The sequence below is a fragment of the Callorhinchus milii genome, unplaced genomic scaffold, assembly GCF_018977255.1.
Source record: "Callorhinchus milii isolate IMCB2004 unplaced genomic scaffold, IMCB_Cmil_1.0 Scaffold22, whole genome shotgun sequence".
Taxonomy (NCBI): domain Eukaryota; kingdom Metazoa; phylum Chordata; class Chondrichthyes; order Chimaeriformes; family Callorhinchidae; genus Callorhinchus; species Callorhinchus milii.
The window spans coordinates 6,011,724-6,032,412 of NW_024704763.1; the positions used below are offsets into that span (position 1 = coordinate 6,011,724).

At 40.0% G+C, this 20,689-nt stretch overlaps 1 protein-coding gene across 4 annotated transcripts in view; it reads right to left on the reverse strand.

Moving 5' to 3' along the window:
• csk (C-terminal Src kinase) overlaps positions 1-20,689 on the reverse strand; it is a 76,006-nt gene that overhangs the window by 46,077 nt on the left and 9,240 nt on the right. For 2 of the 4 annotated variants that reach the window (XM_042342925.1, XM_042342924.1), the window contains exon 2: positions 8,782-8,899. The exons of the other annotated variants lie outside the window; for them this stretch is intronic. The gene's annotated coding sequence lies outside the window, so the exon portion shown is untranslated. The remainder of the gene's footprint in view (positions 1-8,781; positions 8,900-20,689) is intronic. 4 annotated transcript variants of the gene reach the window in all.

A 20,689-nucleotide genomic window follows, 5' to 3' on the forward strand; every position in this document is an offset into this window, starting at 1 on the left:
AAAATTGTTCAAATTGAGTCTGGTTACTATTTTATATAGTAAAATGAGTGGTTTGCAGGTTACCTCAACACAATTAACCATCTTAATAACAATAATCCTTGCATTTGATATAGCGCTTTTCATGTCTTCTAGACTTACCAAAGCGCTTCACAGAATATACTGTAAAGTGAATTGACTGTTTATTTGTGGGCGAAATGCGGCAGCCACTTGCGCACAGCAGTATCCCACAAACAGTCATGGATTGAGTGACCAAATTGTTACTTTATTTATTTCCTTGAGGGATTATTATCAGGCGTGCAGAGTAAGGAAACTTGCCCAAGGTTTCACCCTGCCAGGGATCGAACCCAGATCTCTTGCTTGCGAGGCGTGTGCTCTAACCACTGAGCTAGAGGACTCCATGTTAATTTACTGAGCCCACATGAAGATTCAATTACAGCTCCCTCGCCACTCGACTTCGCTGGTGATTTTAATGCTCCGAGCAGCATTGTGGAACAAAATGTGGGGGCAGAGAAGGGGGAGGAGCAAAGGGAGAAGGAAATACACTCTTCAGGGAGGTCAACTGAATATCATTTTGAAATTGGCAATGATGGCAGATAAGGGACAAATTCTAAATGATTGCTATTTTCTTTACAATAATACTAATCCTTGCATTTGATACAGAGCTTTTCAAGTCTTCGAGCCGTCTGAAAGCGCTTCACAGAATATACTGTATAGTTAATTTCCACATCTCCCAAACCCAATCATGCCATGCATCATTCTATGGCTAAGAAGGCTGCCTGGCAATTGTTCCCCGGATGCTGAGCTTATTGCCGGAGGCGAATGGCCTAGCAATGGGATGGAAGTCGAATCTTTCCTTCCTCATAGGAAAGTCCTGCCAAATCTCCCGAGTAATAATTCAAAGATCAAGGAAGTAATCATGTGGCATATAAGTAGGGAAGGAGGATGGAAGCTCATATCCTTTATTTCGTCTGGCAGAAGTTACTGGAATAACTAATGGCATCACAGATCTATTCAATTTTATTTCAAGAACAGTTTGCTTTGCAGAAGTCATGTCTACAGGCATTAAAAACAGGCCTTGTCAAATATAAAAAGCACATCAAAATCTAACACCAGTTTAACAAGTTATATTGCCTTTTGGTACTGCTTTGCAATTCTCATTCAAGTGTCACAACACCTACTTGCAAAACACATTAGTGGCATTTAATTTTTCAATTCAATGAACGTACCAGCAATATAAAATAAAGCAATAAAATGAGCAAGCAAGAACCATGCAAAGTTGAATGTATTTGTAGAACATTTTGTATCAACTGAAAAGATACTCTGTGGCACTTCCCTTTGCCATCGAGTTCTGTCAGCAGATTTCATAATCTGCATAAATTGTGCACATCCTAAGCAGAGTATGCATGCTCCACTGTTAAATTCCTCCTACACCTTAACTTAGCAATATAACGACAGATGCTAAAATTAGCCTGTGCATTACCTGGTAATTAAGATTTGAGGTTTCGTTTCATAACTGCTGTGTTAGTAAATTTGGTTGGCAGCACCTGTTAAAACTAAAAAAAATTACTTTCTCCAAATCGATGCAAAATTACTGAAATTATAGCACAAGTGGCCAATTGAGCCTATGTTGATGTAAGCCACTCCAATCCCAATTTCCAGCTTTTCCTCCATACACTTGACATTCTTCACTCTCAAATATTTATCCATTTCACATTTAAATGTTATCTGAATAATCACATATGGCACAGCACTTCACAAAGAAATAACCTCTGAATGAGGTTTCTTCTAACCTCTCACTTTAACTCACCAACCACTGATGAGATGATACACCACTTTTCAAGGTTTTAAGCACAATGGAAACAATTAATGACTGACTGCCAGCAAATACCAATGTCAAAATATCAGTAACACTATTGTTACAATAATATTACTGCAGTAGATTTAGAATCTATCCTCCTAAACATGCATCTCTATTGGATTCCTCCCCCTCCCTCATTTTTGCACCCATCTCCAACATTAAGCTGGTTCCACTAAACAAAGCACAGTAACATTACATGTCAACTGCCATAGAAAAAGCTTAAAAGCTTAAACTTGAATTTGAAATTATTTCTCATATGCATTTACCTTCTTATGTAGATATTTGTACAGATCCTGGAGTGTCTCTACCTTGCAGCCCCCCATCTCTACCTTCAAACCCATCTTAAAATCTCTCTAACTGTACTTTCGAAGCTCTTTGAGACATCCCCCTGACATGAAAGAGGTACATAAATATAAACTATTATACTGTGAGATTTCATTTGATATAAAAGATACTACATAAATAAATTGGCAATGCTTTGGATTTCAGCACACAGTTCTGAAATTTATTTGAATACTAATCAGCAATAAGAAAAATAAATGTGCAAAAATAAATCATTCAGTAAGTCAAATGCATTGGTGGACCACTTGGGAAATTATTTCACCACTCAGATCCACAGCAAGAGAAGCAGTCGCAGATCAAACATTGCTTGAATAGCGGGCGGCGGAGTGTGAAGAGACAATGCCAGCTTGTGTTTTTCTGTAATATTCCATCCTAAATTCACCCCTTCTTTCCATATTTCTCTTACCAGTGACTCTTATGATTTCAACTCACACAAAGTAATGTAAATTTTGCACAGTAGAAAACAAGAATTCTGTGTAAACGGATTTTTATTGCCAGTAGGGAAAAATAATTGTTTCATCCAACCAATGGTTGAATTTAAACCCAGGTTAAAAAGTGTGCCAATTATTGCAATGCCCAGTCCCTTTCAGTAAAGAACCTTAAATTATTCAGGATTCACTGTAGTGGTAAAACATCAAGAGGCTGAATACCTACTACAATCTCATCTTCAGAACACAATTAAGGTCTTTTATGAAAGCCGCAATTTCAAAAAACAAAACCTCATCAAATTTCTATACAAAGGCAGGTTACCCATGAGATATTTCCTTAACATTATAAAGTAGGCGAAGCTGTCCGCTATCCCAACTCCCTGACTAAAGGCGAGACAAAAACAGAACATGAACTTAAAAAAACAGTTCAATCTTAATGCTACACAAGACATTTTAAGTGCATTAAGTATTTTCCTTCAGTAGCCCGAAAAATCTATGACAATAACCAATCACCACAAGACCTCTGGTCATAGCCGGCCATGTAAATCACAACTTAGCTGAAAAATGGGTCTCAGTTGCCAAATGAATAATTAAATAAGGAGCTATAATACATGCCCTTGCATTAATATAAATTTAAGTTTTGCATTAATTTCTCTCCTAAATGAGGAACTCCACATTTTGCTGCAAGTATTTATATCCACTTTTCTGAGCTCTCTTAGATTACTTAAATGTATAGGATTAAACAACAACAAGATTACATTTGTATAGCGCCTTTCACGTTGGGAAGACATCCCAAGGTGTTGGACAGAGTACTGCACCCCAGACCTAAGCTGGGGGGGTAAGGGAGGGGAGGGGGGTTGGCCGATGGCATGGTCGAGGAGGAGTGTCTTGAAGCGGGATATGAAGGAGGCTATGGATGGGGTGAGACGGAGTGACTGGGAGATGGAATTCCAGAGGTTAGGGGCAGAGTGGCTGAAGGCTCTTCCGCCAATGGTGGGGCGGGTGGGTCAGGGGGACTTGGAGCTGGCTGAGCGGAGGGAAAGAGCGAAGGATAGGGAGCCAGTAGAGTCGAGCGAGAGTGGGGGAGATGGGGTCACGGAGTTTGGTGCGGGAGAGGACACGGGCTGCAGAATTCTGGATTATCTGCAGCCTGTGAAGGGAGGAGTTGGGAAGGCCGACAAGCAGGGGGTTTGCATAATCGAGCCTGGAGGTGATGAAGGCATGAACAAGAGTTTCAGCGCCTGAGGGGGTGAGGTAGTGGTGGAGTCCGGCGATGTTACGGAAGTGAGGGAAGGCAGAGGGGGTCATGGTTTGAATGTGGGGGAGAAAAGACAGTTGAGGGTTGAACAAGATAGCTAGGGTCTGACTGGCTTGGTGAGTTGTAGTGTGCAACCATGGAGGTTGATGCTGCCAGAGCCTGAGGTGCTGAGGCGCTGGCGCGAGCCAAGAAGGAGGGCCTCAGTCTTGTTCACATTCAACTGTAAGAAATTTGCCCTCATCCAGGACTTGATGTCCAACAGGCAGTCTGTCAGGACAACAGTAGTCCTGGAGTTGAGGGTGGAGGCAGAAAGATAGAGTTGGGTGTCATCCGCATACATATGGAAGTTGACCCCATGTCTGTGGATGATGTCACCAAGGGGGAGCATGTGTATATTAAAGAGGAGAGGGCCAAGGACAGAGCCCTGGAGGATGCCAGATGTGACAGTCCGGGGGCTGGAGGAGAAACCGTTAGAGAAAACAAAGAGATAGGTGGCCTATATGAAATGCTGATTAGCTATGAGCCAACCAAAATAATTCAGCCGTCTCATTGACTGCATCTGCGTTCTCCAATGAATAATATATACCACAGTGAATTCCATCAAAGTAATCTCCCACATCAATAATTGGCAACCTTAAGTGACAAGGCAGTCACAGTAATGAAAGGAAACTTAGAACACCAGGCTTAAATATTGAAACTGTCTGGAAAGAGAACTAAATACTTAAAATGATATTGAACAACCAAAACTTCCTACTAAATATATTTTAAAGATAGATCAGTACTGTATTAGTGTATTCACACACAAAAAAGCATTTCTCTTCTCAGTGTCTGGTGAAGCTTGCTCGACTCCTTCAGGAGTCAGGAAGAAGTTTGAGGATAATTATTACCCTCAAATTGTCCTTTTTCCATTGCTGCCTCCCGAAGAGAACTGGGTGACCAATACCAGGAGAGTACACTTGGTGGGAGACAAACATAAAAATCTTCCAGGAGTGAACAATTGTATGGCATATAATTTTAGGCTAAGTAGTATTACAAGATGTAAACGATGAAGGCCCAAGCAACTACAAACCATGACTTTCCGAACACATGGCACTTAAAAGGGACTCCATTAACTCTCCACGCAATGTGCATGCCTGAATAAAAGAAAACCTCTTTCGAAATTAAAAACACTGCATCTCCAAATCTACATGAATTGTTCATTCACTTCATGGCAAAACTGATTGCTAGGTTTGATGATTAAAACAGTCGCCACACTTGATGGCAATTATCTGTGAAGTGCTTTGAGTAGTTTTCTCAGAATGATATTCATTTTTGACAAAGTACAAGTTCTCTCTTTATGGGAATTAGGGTTTGGAAAATAAACTATGAAGCTCATTTGCCAGTCAGTCAATAGACATAGCTTTGCAGAATTTAAGCATGTCCCACCATCTGACCTTACTTCAAGACTACACAACCTCTACATCAAGCACTCACACAAAACCAACATTTGTATAGTTGATAAGTTTAAAGTTATACATTGCTTAAAAAAAATCAGATAATTCAGGTTAAAAAAATACTTTTTCTTTCTGCACTACTGAAGCTGACCTTTATGCAACTTAACTGCAACTTTAGCACCAGTTACATCAGACTCGGTACTAAAAGCATTCAACCATTTCCTATGCAGTGCCCTCTTTGTGTTAATTAAGCTTATAAACTGACACAATACCCAATACTTTCCATTCAGCACAGTAGGGTTGAACTGCAAGCAAATTCCATATTAATCTGTGGATAGCCACAAAAAGATATTATTTAAACCAGCGCTGTAAGTTGTTGCAATGTTATCCTAATTTAGGGATGTGCCTACGATTTAAACAGAGTCAAAGTGCAAGGCGAGAAAATGTATAATACAAAAAATTAGATGTTAATTAAAATTTCTGACGGATCAACCAACTTGGAGAGATAAATCCTGGGAGTACAACTGAAACACCTGTAGAAAAAAAATCTGTGAAAATGTGCAAGTTACTTCACATATATGCTTCAAAGGTAAAGTGGCCATCCTGGCTTTGCAAGAATTTCCCGCACCCCACTCGAGTGCAAGTTCAAAACAAAGGTGCGTGCGTGCTTTCTGAAAACTCACGGAAATAGTTGCATTATTTTGATTCAGACTGGAAGACCAGTGAACAGCCAAAACACACCAGGAAAATTACTTTGTTCCACTATCAGAGAATTTAAACTTCATAATAAATGCAAACAAAAACTGACCTTCCTACTCTTGGTGGAGTTTCTAACTCAATCTCAACAATGTGTTGATTTAGTAGCAATAGAAGGGCTAGTTCATCACTTGTGTAAACCTAAAGAGAGAACACAATTCATTTTGCCCTGATCTACATCTTAATGGTCTTTATTAAACAACAACAAATTGCATTTATACAGCATCTTTTACATAGGGATGACATCACAAGGCGCTGGTCAGTCAAACACAAAAGAGGAACTCAATCAATCTGATCTCCCAGTACATACTGCAAATTGCTGACATAAGTTCTTTGATAAAAATAAAATTCCTTGATAAAATCATTTCTCTTATCCCAAGCACACTGCAATGAGCACTGACTAGAGTGGTGGAATCAAGCATTTTGTCACCAAAGAGCACTATGCTTACATAGGGATAAAATTAATTCTGTATGCTCAGTTTAGCATTTATTTTTTGAACAAGTATGAATCTCAACTATGCTAATTGTTCTGTAGTTTTAAAGGTCTTCAAACTGTTAATGCAACCTTTTCACCAAGATCTTCACCGTTTGTCAGTGAGATTTGCTCCTTGAAATATTAATTAAAAAAACCCCACTGCAACATGTATTAGGACACTAATATCTCTAGACACAATGATGTCTCCATCATTTGACATTTTTGATTGGCAGCAGGAAAGACGATTACATCACAAACCATAAATTTACCAATCGAAGATGGTATGAACAATAAGAAAAGAATCGGACCTAACTGCCTTCTTCAAACTCCAAGTTTATCAAAACATAATTCTCTATTCTGAATTAAAAAGAACATTATAGGTCCAGCAAGAATGCTAGAAAAGTTCTCACAATGGACTTGTGGGCAAATATACCAATTAGCAAACTGTTTTACACACAGGGTTATACGTCTATAGAGGTCTAAGATGAATTAGCCAATCTCAGCTGAAATAGCCACTCATCTGACACAAGATCAGCAACCCTGAGAGAGGGAATTACTAGGATTACTGTTCCTGATCATTATCTCGAGTCAACTGTTGGATGGTGCAGCTGTGGATTTTGGGCAAGGACAGGATTAGGCTGAAAATTAGGCTTATGGTCTTAAAACTTACATGCAATTTAAAGAGATAATGTCCCTGTATCAACTGTTTGGGCAGTAAGGAAGAACTTTCATTTAAATAGTAGTTCAGCACATTCAATGTCTCAAACCACTTCACCAAAAATTAGTCAAGTACAGTGACTGTTTTGCAAGCAAACATGACAGCAAGATCTCACAGATAGCCATGAGATGAAATGACCAATTAGTTTGGAGAAAGGTTCCAACAGTTGGAAAACGCCCTGGGCACATTCCATTTGCCAGTGATTGCATTCCAATCATTCAGTACAGACAAGCTTGATCTAATCAGAAAATGTGTGGATTTCTGAAATACCCTTTTCAGGTTTATGCCCGCATTTCAAAGACAACCTACTTTGGTAAAATGCTGTGGATATATTGTCAAAAAATAAATTTAATGCCAATCACAATCTATATGTCAGGGCTTGGTAAGCCTTTAATCAGTAAAACAGGCTTAACTGGCAGAACTCACATCAGGAAGAGAAAAACATTGGTTTCAAGTCCCTCATTAGTTTTGAGCTTGCAGTCTAAGATAATATTCCAGTTACGGACCTGGAAGGGTAGACCCCACTCAGCTCCTGTTAACCATGTAAGCCAAAGCCCCAATGGGTAGGGAGGTCCTAGCTGGACAAGCAGAATCCATGGCATTATTCAAAAAGATGAGGTTGTGTCTTGGCAACAGTCACTCAGATAAATAGTTGATCATCTCACAATCTTTTGCGAGATATTGCTCTATGCAAATTGTCTGCACAATCAGATAAATACAGTCTAAACTTTACAAAAACAAATCTGAAGCAATCAGCTGCGTTTCAACTTAATAAGGGCCTTTATCAATGGAAGAACTTTTTATTACACCAATATGTTCAATATCACAAACATCAATAGCAACAAAATGCTGGGTGTGTCAGTCTCACTCAGTTGGTAGCACTGTAGCCTCGGAGTCAGAAGGTTGTGGGTTCAAGTCTGATATCGGGACTTTGAACTCGCATAGTCTAGATTGACACTCTAATATAATGCTGGAAACATGCTGCAATATCGGAGATGCTGTCCTTCAAATGAGACATGAAACCTAGGTCACATCTGCTTATTCAAGTGGGCATTAAAGATCCCGTGGACTACTTGAAAAGAGACGTCCAATAATCCCACAAATGAAATTGTCCTTTCATTTCATGGCTGTTTTGTGGAACATTGCAGTGCACAAATGAAGTGCACGTCTGTCTACAAATACACAGTCACTACACTTCACCGTAAATCCAAACACAATGCATTTTCCAGATTATTATAAATCAAATGTTCTTTTGAGTACTGAAAACAATTAATTGCACAGTCCTATTTATACTTGGATTGATTTGGTCATGGTAAATTGGTTTGCATTTTTCAACCTCTAAAGACACAACATAAGCTTTGCACAAAGACTGCCCACCTTTCTTTCCCTCCTCTACCACTGCCAAGCAACATATTAAAATATTGCAACCACAAAAACCATTTGATCTTATTGCTAATATAAAATTTGCAGTGACTGATCCAGTGGGTGTATGCAAATGATTAAATGTTCCTACCTGTTAATATTTCCTACTAATCCAGCAGATGCATCTGTTGACCATGAAGAGACCTGGAGGAGTTCCACACAGTTGCAGAGTGTAGCTACAATCTATGCTATGCCGTCTTCGTCAGGTTCTGGATGAAAAGAGGTCAAAAAATATTAGCCTGGGCTGGATATGAACCAAAGTCCAAGAACCCATTTACCATTCAGCAGACCTTCATATTCTGTTCTCCTGAACTTGACCTTTATAACAAAAAGCATTAAGAAGATGCAATATTTCCCAGTCAAACTGTGAATCTGCTAGTTTCTCTGGGATTTAACAGTAGTAGCATGATTAAAATTAATTTGTAAAACATATAGCAGGTTACTCAAGCACAAGTTCAAGGTCTACAATATTTATGGTAATGCAAAGCTCAAATTCAGCTGCATTATTGAAGCAAGCCACTATCATTAATCCTGACCGGCACAAGAAGCGCTGTAGATAAAACCATGTCGAGGCATTAGTTTAAACTGTGATAAATTAGAGTTTATTTTTCTATTGGAATCTCTCATTAATTTAAGAGCTAGTTTGACTGAAGTCAGCAAAAATGTGAAGATACCTTTCTTTAAAATGTGATCAAAATTGTTTCAGAACTCGGTCAAAGATCAGCACAAAATCCTACAGATTCTAGTTCCAAAGTCCTTGAAGATAATTTGATCCAGTGCCCGTAACATCAAAATGCCTCAATGCACTTTACAAGCAATTGTGTCAGCAATGTCCCCAAGCAGGAAAAACTCCCTTCTCTTTTTGAATCTGGTCATGTAATCTTCAGTAATTCATCCAAAAGATGACACCACAGATAATGCACGAATCCCCCAGTGTCAGCCTGGATCATCAGGTCAAAATCCAGGCTTGAACCCACAACCTTCTGATGCAGAAGTGAAAAGTGCTACAAACTGATATCTAATACTCTCAACATTCTCCTTTTGGCTAACTATAAAATTTACCGGCACATTGTTAGCCAGTTTCTTAGTCTGTTCAGTTATATAGATTTGTTATACAAATCTAACTTGGTGATGTTGTCAATATTCTGCCTGAACAGACCACTATCATGAGTTCTCAAGAACAAACATAAGAGCTCCAGGTAACGAAAGACAAAAGAGACCATTAAAAAAAGATAAAAGATAGCACTAATTCAACACAGTTCATACTTCAAAGTGTAGTACTGCAAAGTAGATTCCAGGCAAGACTCAACTGTTAGTATAAAACAAAATTGAAGTCTGCCTGTGAAGCATAAAATATGCACAGACTCAAATAGAGACACTACACCTTTGAGAAATGTAAAGCACAAGTCTCCTCTTGTAGAAAAGCAGTGTAGAAAGTTACTAATGCTTAACCAAATCCAAACAAGCTTTAACAAGAGCTGCAAGAGCAAAAAAAATTAAACTCAGCCAGGTATAATAAACCATCTCAGTATGTATTAGAGCTGAAATAAAGGAGGTTCATGAACATACAAGCAATACGGGAGACCAAACTACCAGATTAGATCAAGGCTTTTGAATTCTATTTTGTATGTATTCCCCTATACTATGTTCATAAGACCAAATGCTTCCTGGTATGAACTTACTGTTGAACAATAAAGATCAGGTGAGCAGCCTGAACCTTACAGATGCATTTTGGGGTTTGCACACAACTTCAAAGCTTATAGGGCAAGGATGGAAAATTTTATTATAATCATCCATTTTGTCATTGTGGAAATGGTGATTAATTTAGAGAAATTAATGTCACTACAAATCTCACTCAGATTTCCCTCCTCAAACAGATTATAAAACTGGCCTTGACTCAGGGAGACTGAAAAGCCTACCTACTTTAAAGAATACTGGTTATGGGAGACAAGGAGTAGGGTATTTGCAACACCTCTAAGTAATCAACTGAGCAGAAAGACAGGAACACCTTCCGGGAAAGTTAACAAAAACTAAGTAAGCTATTGGCCTAGAGTTCCAAATTATGACATCAATTGATTACAGGTAAGGTGAGAAGGGAAAACAAGTAGGGGAAATGGGCTTCTGAAACTTGTGAAAATTAAGAGTCAGGCACAGAGTAGCCGAGAAGAGACAGTATCAGTGCCCAGTATGGTTATAATAAATAATAATCCTCGCATTTGATATAGCGCTTTTCACATCTTCTAGATATCTCAAAGCGCTTCTCAGAATATACTGTAAAGTGAATTGACTATATATGGTAGATGTAATATATTTAGATATCCAAAAGGCATTCTATAAGGTACCACATAATAGACTAATGAATAAGGTCAGAGCATGTGGTGTTCCACAAGGATCGGTATTAGGACTACTATTGTTCACAATGCACATTAATGATTTGGATTCGGGAATCCAAAATTGTGAAAATTAAGTGTCAGGCATAGACTACCCCAGCAGATGAGAGTGGAAGAGATAGTGTCAGTGTCCAGTGTGGTTATAATAAATAATAATCCTTGCATTTGATATAGCGCTATAGTACAATTTCAAAATTTGTGACAACACCAAATTGGGGGGAGTAGTTAATACAGAGGGGTACTGCAACAAATTACAGCAAGACTTTAATAAACTTGCTGAATGGGCATTTAAATGGCAAATGTATTTCAATGTAGAAAAGTGTCAGGTGGTACATTTTGGTAGAAGGAATAAGGAAGTCATATGCATCCTGGAAAATAAAAACCTAAATGGGATGGAGGAGCAAAGGGACCTAGGGGTACACATACATAATTCGCTAAAAGTAGCAACACAGGCTAATAAAGCCACAAAAAAAGCAAACCAGCCATTGGAGTTCATTTCTAGAGGGATAATAATAATAATAATCCTTGCATTTGATATAGCGCTTTTCACGTCGGGAGGACGTCCCAAAGCGCTTCACAGAACACATTGTAAAGTGAATTGACTGCATATTTGTGGGCGAACGCGGCAGCCAATTGCGCACAGCAATGTCCCACAAACAGTCATGGATTGAAAATGACCAATTTATTATTGTTTTTGGAGGGATTATTATTAGGCTCTGTGTGGAGTAAGGAAACTTGCCCAAGGTTTCGCCCTCTGCCTGGAATTGAACTCAGGTCTCTCACTTGCAAAGCGAGTGCTCTAAACACTAAGCTACAGGACTCCAGGATAGAAATGAAAAGCAGGGAAGTTATGGTGAACCTTTAATAGAACCTTGGTTAGACCATACTTAGAATATTATGTGCAGTTCTGGTCCCCACATTATAGAAGGGATGTACAGGCACTGGAGAGAGTGCAAAGAAGATTCACAAGGATGATCCCAGAACTGAGAGGTTATACCCATCAGGAAAGGCTGAACGTGCTTGGACTCTTTTCTCTTGAAAAGAGGGTAAGGGCTGACCTGATAAAATGATGAAAGGTTTTGAGAGAGTAGACATAGGGAAGATGTTTCCACTTGTGGAGGAGACCAAAACCAGGGGCCATCAATATAAAATAGTCACAAATAATTCAAATAGGGAAGTTAGAAGAAATTTCTTCACACAGAGAGTAGTGGAAATGTGGAACATGCTAACCCAAAGAAGGAGTTGTTGAGGCAAATAGATTAGATGTATTTACGGGAAAGGCTAGATTGATACATGAGGGAGAACGAAATAGAAGGTAATGCTTGAAGGCTTAGTTGAGGAAGGGCAGAAGGTGGCTCATGTGGAGCATAAACACCGGCATAGACCAGTTGGGCCGAATGGCCTTTTTCTGTGCTGTATATTCTGATGCATATTTGTAGGCGAAATATGGCAGCCAATTGCGCAAAGCAGTGTCCCACAAACAGTCGTGGATTGAAGTGATCAATTTTATTATTTTTTTTACTAAGAAATGAGAGATAAGCGAGAATGGTAACGTGTGTGCATGGACATACGATAGCACTAGGACAGATTACTGGTTTTATTTCTGCCCACGAATGGCAGAAGAGTTTTTCTGAAAATCACCTGCTCAATAAGGAGTTAATTGAATAAATGGTTTGAAATTGAGTTTGATGCTGAAGAGCCTATCTAGTTGTGCAGAACCTGACAAATTAATTTAATATTAATGTTTGCATTTGATACAGCACCTTATCATGTTATGACTTACACCCACACACCACCACTGCAAACCTCACTCAGATGTCCCTCCTTTTTTGTGAAATGTAAGGCACAATTTGTTTAAAAGTTACAAATCATATTACTATGTGAAGACACCAGGAAGACAAAGAACAGAAGACACAAAGCAACTATCCATACAGTAAGTGCATGGAATGAAAAAGCTGCAAGTCAATGTTTCACAACATTTTACAATAAGATTCTAAATTCTAAAATGGCAAATACTAATCATCTCCATTTGCACGTATAAGAAAACTAATAACAGCAGCAATTTACTGCTTTCAGAATAACCAGATGAAGTACAATAGTCTTTTCCTGTCCTACACAAGATTATTTTGTAGATGTAGTTTCAAGCAGTGCTACATACCTTGATCTCATTTAATACATGAATTGATAGTACACTCCATTCGTGAAAGACTGTCAAATAATAAGGTTCAAGCCCTTTAGATTTGCCTTGCAGCATACCTGCCAAACATTTGCGTTTTATCCACTGTTACAAAACTAACAAGCTCTCATATACCTAGAATAAACTTCAATCACAAATCACAGTGGTGCTGGTTACCTCAATTTCAAATGGATGTCTCCAAAAATCACAGGAACAAGAAAAAAAAGCCTTGGCAACAGTGGAAGGGATGAGCAAGCAGCGATGCAGCACCTGTACAACAGGCCTTCCCATTGAGGAAGCAATGAACTGCGAGGCCCCAGCTGCAGTCCAGACACTGTTCAGCAGTCGTCTTGACACTGCAGAAACAAGAAATCTGTCCATTAAACAGCTCCACTTTTCACAGTCCATCAACAAAGGGCAAGGACAGATCAGCTGCAGCTGAATGGCTCATTTACAATTCTATTGAGAATCACTCCACAGAATAAGAGCACAAACACAAATTTTCAGTATGAATCACTCCCATTTATTCATTTTCTTTGCGGGAACATGGAGACAAAAAAGACACTTAGAATATCTCAACACTTCTTTCCGAAACATACAAAAATGATGCAAGAATGCCGATTCTAAAAAAATTGGTCCATCAAACAGAGCAACATTCTGTAGAAAGGAAGTGAAATATCTACTGCACTTTTGCAAAAAAATTTATTTCACACATCAAAACTTACATTACGTTCATATTTTTAGAACTGAAGCCACAACTGTGCAACCCACATTTACAATAACTGTAATTTAAAATGTCAAGGGATAAATACATGAAATGGGATGCAAATTATCACGCAAGGGCCAAATTAGGAAAACTGATTTAATAAGATGGCTACTGTAGGATTATTGAACTAACAATATCGAATGCATGGGCACTTTAATTGGAGCAATGACATCCGTGGAAACATCCACTGCCTCATCCCTCGGGCTGCCGAAACCCTCACCCACGCATTAGTCACATCAAGGCTCAATTATGGAAACTCCCTCTTCATTGGCCTTCCGGACTCTTCACAAGCTGCAGATCATCCAAAACTCACATACCAGGCTCCACGACCCCATCACTTCCACCCGCGGCCAACTCCACTGACTCCCCATCTCCCAGAGGATCGAGTTCAAGATCTCGTCCTCACTTTTAAAGCCATCCATGGTCTTGCCTCCTCCTACCTCTCTGACCTGCTGACTCCCTAACCTGTCCTCTCCCTCTGTTCATTGGGCTCCAGCCTGCTCCATGTCCCCTGCCTGACCCACCCTACCATTGGTGGCCGGCCTTTCAGCCGCTCTGCCCCCACACTCTGGAACTCTATCCCATGGTCCCTTCGCCTCGCTTCCTCCCTTGCCTCCTTCAAGGCCGGTCTCAAGACCCTTCTCTTCGACCGTGCCTTTGGACTCACTCCCACCTCTCTCTCTTCCCTTCCCCCTACACCACCCCTCCCCCATGTTCGAGCCCTGACACCTAACTGTTCAGTGCTTTGGGACGTCCTAATGTGAAAGGCGCTCTATAAATGTAATTTTGTTGAATAAAACAAATTATGAAATGCAAGCTGACTCACAAATTACGCTGCGAACAAAGCCCATGAAAGACTATTGGCTTGAAATTACAGTTCAAGAATAGTAGATGACATTAGTCTCCAGTAGTAGATGAAGCAAATGTCATTTTAGTGGCACCACAATAATTAGAGTCTGTCACCCCAGAATTAGGAGTGGGGGGAGAAGAAAATGTTTCCACTGATATTATTCAGTCGCTATGTGCATTGTCAGGGTATGACATGATTGGACTCAGTTAGGATACCTAAGAAATTTAGGAGTGTGAGCTTGGACAGTGGTTATTAGTAGATATTTAATCATGGGGGATGGCAATACAGTAAAAGTGGGGGTTGGGGAGTGGTCAGTCAGTTCCCCCCCCACACACACTATATAAATATAAATTGTTGCTAAAACAAAAGCAATGCCAAAAAAATCAATTTCAAAATCCTCAAACTCTGAGTGAACTTTAAACAATCTTATCCAATACATTTTTCAAGCCAATTGGCTTGGAAAACACAGCGGTTAAAAGTCATCATAGATTTATCCTTGTGCTGGACTGAATGCTAATGCATCCCAAAACTAATACACTGGATGTTATGAATTCAGTGGGTGCTAAGTAAACATTTTACATGTCATTCCCGATAGTCTACTCAACTGCCTTCAGATCATTAATGCTATTTGAGGAGTCAACTCTACGCCTCACTTTCACTCACACCACACACATTAAGCAGAGTGCACTGTGGAGGCAGCAGAAGAAGGACTTTATGCTGCTGGCTCAAAGTGCTCCACTCAGGATACTAACAGCTAAGCTGCAGTAAGCTGGATCCCAAATGGGGAAAAAAAGGAAAAGCATAAAAATGGAAAGAAACAAAATAAGGCAGAAATAAATTGTTAGTAGTGAAAGCCAATAACGGGGAAAGGATCTGTTCAAAACTTCAAACTCTATGAGCCTATCAAAAACAACTGACTGAGATATTGTAAAGACCCAAGAGAAAAAGTATTCAAGGGAATAAAGACAACAAGGAAGTGATTAATGTTAATATTATGAGTATTTTAACATTTGTCTCAATTTATCTGGCAGCACAAACTTTCCCACGCCAATATTCCACAAACATTGAAGGAATAAGCAGAGCATTAAAATAGTGTAGAAGCCAAAGTCAAACACTGCAAATCTTACTCAATTTTGTTCCTCCAGTGTACAATTTAGCAAAACTGCTTAAGCAGACGACTCTGTGCTGTCTCAATTTAGATTAAAAAATAAAACTTTTTTTCCTGAAATTTGAACCGGAGAGGATGCACGGTACTTTAACAAATTTTGTAACTGCAATATGTCTAGAAGGTTATTTCAAGATGAGCAAAATATTGGATTTGCTTACTGCATACTAATACTACAGTAATTATTCACTCGTATCCCAGTAGTAAAGGCGTAGAGTTCTACACAATAAAATATTTGCATTTTTATAGAGCCTATGTTAAAACATTTTCAAATTCTTCACAGCAATTCCTGTCGTGTCTATTGACTGTTTAATTGTACGCAAATGCAGCAATTGTATTTGTAGCAGCAGAAATAACCAGAAGATGGAATATCAATTGATCTGGATAATTGTTGCCCAGACCTAGTGAGAACCTGCCTCTTTCTGAACAGCACTGTGGAGCCTTTAACCATCACATCCATGTGAACAACAACAAATTGCACTTGTATAGCGGCCTTCATGTTGGAAAGACGTCCCAGGGCCTTGGACAATCAGGGGTTTTGGACCTGAGCTGAGGTCAAAAGGGGAGGACCGGGGAGCTGGGGGTGGCAGAAGGCACAGACGAAGAGTAAGGTCTTCAGACGGAACGAAATGTCCCACCGCCTTGCGATACCCTCCCGATGTGAAAGCAGTTTTACAAATGTAATTTTGTATTGTATTTTGTATTGAAGGAGGCAAACAAGGGTGAGGCGGAGGGACTGCGGGATAGAGTACCAGAGTGTGGGGGCAGAGATGCTGAATGCCTGATCGCTAATGGTAGGGTGGGAAGTACAGGGTACTGAAGTAGGCCAGCATCCACCGAGCAGAGGGAGCGGACAGGCTGATATGGGGTTATGAGGTCAGAGAGGAGGGGGAGCAAGGCCATGGAGGACTTAAAGGTAAGAACGAGGGTTTTGTACTTGATTCTCTGAGGAATGGGGAACCAGTGAAGCTGGTCAAGAACGAGGGTGATAAATACCTGGAGCCTGGTGCGGGAGAGGACACGAGCTGCAGAGTTCTGAATAATCTGCAGCTTGTGGAGTGAAGAGTCGGGAAGTGAGCAGGCAGTTGGCATAAGTCAAGTCGGGAACGTAATGAAAGTGTGGATCAGAGTCTCGGCGGCCAGCGGTGAGAGGCAGTGGCTGAGTCGAGCAATGTTGCAGAGGCGGGCATCGTTGTGGAGATGTGGAAAGGCGGAATGGTTCATGAATGTGGGGTTTAAAGGATAGCTGAGATTTGAAAAGGACACTGAAGTTTCGGATTGGCTCAGTGAGGTGAAGAACGTAGTCATGAATGGTGATAGTGTCAGGGGCTGAGGGAGGAGGCGCTGCCGGGAGCCAAGCAGGAGGGCCTCTGTCTTGCCAACATTGAGCTGGAGAAAGTTAGCTCTCGTCCAGGACTTGATATCTGCAGACAATTTGCCAGGACACCAACGATCCTGGAGTCAAAGGTGGAGGCAGCGAGATAGAGTTGGAAATTGACCAACTGCGGATGATGTCACTGTGCAGGAGCATGTATAAAATGAAGAGCGGACCGAAGACAGAGCCCTGAGGGACACCACAAGTGTGAGGGCTAGAGGTGAAGCCGTTGGTGGCCGCAAAGTACAGATGGTGAGAAAGATAGGATTGTAACAGGTAGAATGAGATTTGGTTAACATCTTATCCAAAAAGCAGTACCTTCAACAATGTAGCACTCAACCCAAAATACTGCATTAGAATGTTAATCTTGACTACGAGCTGACTTCCAAAGTGGGGCTTGAATAAGCATGCTTTGAAACCAGAAATGAGAGCACTACCAACTGAGCCGAATTGACAGATTGCTTCTTTCATGATCTTGTACCAATGCAAATGATAAGTAGGTCACTTATTTTGCAAAGAAAAACAATTGCTGTCTGTGCAGCTTGTAGGTACAATTTCTGGCAAGTATAGTGTGTGTAACACATTAGTGCATCAAGAGTGCAAATGCTAGACAGGAAATTGAGAGTTTAATGTATTAAGTTGAGACTAATCAGGATACGGTGCCTTGCTTCATAACTACAACAAAAGTATCTTAATATTTTCTCTTACTCTTCTCTTGAAAGTGGCAACTCAATTTCCTCTCCTCATTAAGAGCCGAGATCAAATGCAATTTAGGCCTCCGACATTTAGGACATAGGCCTAAACAGTTTTCCTTCATGGTTCAGAGCCCATGAGCATGCAGTGGTTTCCACTTGTGAGCACAGGACTTAGCTGCAAGGTGGTTTTAAAAAGGGACAAGCAACTAACTACAGGGAGAGAAGGTTCCAGGCTGCACTGCTGACCTGTCCCTCAAGACCATACAGGTTTCACAATCTGCTTCATACTGGGCATTTGCCTAAGGACACATACATGGAGGACCTAGAACATCAAGGTAGCTGGCACATCACAAGTTGGCTTTCCAGCACTCTGAAGACAGACACCCACCACATAGACAATAAAGAAACGGAGTCTTAGGGTAACAATTGCTGGAAGGCATCATCTGGAGTCCAAATTCATGTACACATGTCATATCTGCAGGGCTTGTTATCTACCTTGATTGGTATGCATAGATGTAACCAACTGCTGCTGAAGCGCCATTCCATCCAACCAGTGGAACGACTTCTCAATTGTCAAGGTTGTGTCTGGGATGTGAACTACCGACTGATGTGTCCCCACTGCTGCCTGACTGAAATAAGTTAATGGTTAACCTTTCATTTAAAAACAAAGGAATTTGGAGCAGGATTCCAAAAGTAAAGTCCACATAAATATTTGCTTGAGCTAAGCATTATTCTGATCCCAGCCCAGAATTCCAAACCAACCAAATCACTTCCTATTCACTCCCATGGTATACATAGTTGGAACAGTTGAGGGATAATCGTGTTACCAGCATATTTTCTTTAAGTATTCATCATTCAGTCATCGGCAAGGCTGAATATCAAGCCAAATCCTTACCTAAACGCAGAAGATAAAATAAGTTCTAGATTCATACCTCATATAGTCACTTTTTCTCAGTTAATAAGCAATTATATTTCGGAACACTAGAAAATAGATTTAATCATGGATGTGTTCCTTTCATTTGATCCAGGAAAAGAATTTTCAGAAAATAAAGTAATTTTATTTTGGTTTACCAGGTCAGCCTATTCTCTGTCACTCTCACTGGAGAGATATTTATTCACCAGTGGAAATACTCAACCTTGATATTGTGCATAACGTCAAGGATCTGAAAATGCTATACACAATGAAGCAACTGGTTATGTAGGTAAATATTGCAGCTAATCTGCATCAGGAGGTCCAATAAATAGTATTGCCCAATACCCAATCAATCTGTATTTGGTGAATTTACTGGTCAAAACATCAGGAGACCTCTCGTTTGCTCTTCAAAGTAGCATGGGGGGGGGGGGGGGGGGGGGGGCAGCATTCACCTTAAAAGCGAAAACAGCAAATGGAATCTTGGTTTAACGTCTCACCCAAAAGACGGACGTGAGCATGTGTAAGGATTTCAGAGTGAAACACAGACAAAACTACCCATACAAAATAAAAATTAAGTTATCTACCATACAAAGAACTAGCTCACTTGTTTCAAGGCTCCATCCATCTTCCTCACGTTTCACTGCAGTACAGGCCGCATTTCACAGCTCCCACAGGACAGACAACAAATGAGTCAAACAGAAAGCAAGACATCTGGACACTCATAGTTCATAGTGCAGAGCAGATGCAAATGTGGTTCAGGAAAATTAGGCATCACAGAAGGGGCCTTTGATTAATCAATACAGGAGTACAGTGAAATGACTGCAGATGAAAATAGGAACAACCACAGTGCAATCCTTTCATAGAGAACAGTACATTGCACAATGTACTAAATGAAACAAGATCCTCTGGATAAAAAGCCTCCCACAAATGGTGTACAAAATTTAAACATTTCAGAATATGAGGAAAAGTGCAAATGCAATGGAGAATAAAAATAGAAAATGGTGGTCAATGAGAAACATATTACTAGTGTCCAAAATGTCTTCTGAAGAAGGGTCATATCCAAAATATTAATTTGCTTTTCTCTTTCAGTGGTTGATTGAAGCTGCTGTGGATTTTCAGCATATTCTTAAAAAATTGATGCGACACTGAAATGTTTTACATTTGCAACACCATATTCCACTTGTACAGAAATAACGAGAGCTGCCACAGTGTCTGAGTGGAAAAATGTAATATGAGGAGCGTCAAATGGATCAGAAAGTTTCCTGTCTTGATTTCCAGACTAGGTAGGATAGATAGGGACAAAAAGCTCTCAATTAGAACACTTTTAAAAAGTTGCATTTGCAGCAAAGGCTTAGAAAGAAAAAAAACTGCATCCTGACACAACTAGACAATTAATTTTAACTGTAGTCTTTCATGCCAAAGGAGAGTTCAAACTCATTGAGTCATTCTGCTACAGAGAATACATCAGAAAGCTAGTAATAAGCCTAATTACTACGCAGAGAATAGTGGTGCTCAAGAGTTACAAGGGTGCAACAAATTCAAATGGGCAAAATGAAAAGCAAAACCCCACAGGATTTGGTTGCGATGTCAACTGAACCCACCCAATCAGAATACAACTAACCTTCTTGCATCCCTCTGATCTACAGTATAACAGCTGCAGAAGTAACAA